The sequence below is a fragment of the Belonocnema kinseyi genome, chromosome 6, assembly GCF_010883055.1.
Source record: "Belonocnema kinseyi isolate 2016_QV_RU_SX_M_011 chromosome 6, B_treatae_v1, whole genome shotgun sequence".
Taxonomy (NCBI): Eukaryota; Metazoa; Arthropoda; class Insecta; order Hymenoptera; family Cynipidae; genus Belonocnema; species Belonocnema kinseyi.
In genome coordinates, this window is record NC_046662.1 from 107,368,149 (window position 1) to 107,369,955 (window position 1,807).

The following is a 1,807-nucleotide window of genomic DNA, read 5'->3' on the forward strand; positions in this document are numbered from 1 at the left end:
CTAAGAACTTGTTGGGAAGGTGAAAATAAACCTAAACGAAAAGTAACGCGTAAACTTAAACAAGATGTTTGTGATGCAAGTGGATATGACAGAATTGCAGAGTTCGTTTCTAACACGTGGACTCCCTGCAGCCATTAGCATGTGCACTGAATAAATTGAATGCCACTGACGCTTAATTCAATATAAATCTTATAATTGTTGCACAAAATATATATTGAAAACCATTGTAAAAAGATAATTCCAAATAAATAATCATTAACTTTAGAGATAAATTGTCGCATCAATTATAATATATAACAATATTATTTAACTTGAATTTATTTAATTTTTGTTTAATCAAAATTGTCCGAATCAAATGTATTACTACGTAATTTTCATTCGAAAGAATTATTTCTTAAAAATTATAATCTGCATATTCTACTCAGTTAAACTTAACCTGGGGTGACATACCATTGGCAGATTCACGCCTATAGAAAATTACTGTGTGTGCATCGTATTTTTACTATTCGTTGTTATCTTTTAAAAACTCCATTTCATATTGAATCTCAACCCATTCATATGCACATTAACGAATCGTAGAATGTCCATAGGAATTATTTCAGGTGAGTCAGTTTCATTCATCTCTATTCACTAAGCATTTTAACGAATGTGGAATGGCAGATTTAAAGCACCGCGCTTAGGTGACCAATTAAAAATGTGGCGAAACGATTGTATTTTCATTTTTTTAATCTGCAAATGACAGATACACAATTTTAACCGTCTCGCTTTCTATCAGTTTTTTTTCCTGGGAATAAGTGATAAGAATTTAAACTTATCAGTTCGAATTCCCACATTTGATAACACACCCTTATACAAGAAGCGTTGTTGAATAAATCTGTCACATGCAGCTTGGATCTTGGCTATCAGAAATTCTTAGATAGAAGAAGAAATCTTGATGTTATAAAGCCTATACATTCATTCTGAACAAAATAATTAAAAAGACGTAAATATAAAAAATTATATGGGAAAAAATTCAATGTCATGAATTAATAGTCCGGGGGCTGGGTATGATCCCGTATGCACTAAGAACGCCAAAGCTGAAAACCCTCTATTCTTATGTATTTTGAGCCCCTGAATCCGAATCCACAACTTAATTTTTCGAAAAATGCGTACAACATTGTTTAAATTGCAATTGTTTAAACAAATTATGAAAACGTCGTTTTTTCGATTCGGACAAATTTTTTTTAGAAAATATGGCTCATTTTAAGAAGAAAAGGTCTCTAGTAAAATTTTCGTAAAATGTATATTTCAAAAGATATAAATTTTTTAAGGTCGGAAATTTGACGTTTTTTACTAACTTTCAGCGTTGATTACTTTTGATCTACTGAAAATTTTTGAAAATTTCAAAAACGTAGGCATTCTTTGAAACTTACTCTACAAATTGACATAGATTTCCATTAGCGCAGCTCTCTGGAAGTTGCTTTTTTTGCGATCAACAATAGGGCTCTCTTAACAATCGAAACAGTACTGTATACGCTTTTCGGATGATATCGAAAATTTTATTATTGCAAATTTGTCTTCATGGATGTAATGGAATTCACAACAGTTAAGTATATCAACTATTAGTATCGTAATAAATGTAATTACTATAATAATTTATACAATTATTATAATATTTACGAAAATAATCATGACGGTTACAAAAATTATTTTAATTATCGATAGTGTAAACATAATAATTGTTTGCCCAAGTCTGTGAAACCGTGAATTATTTTCTTTTAAATGAACATTTGAATTTGCCTCCGATTCGGAACTCGATCGATATCAG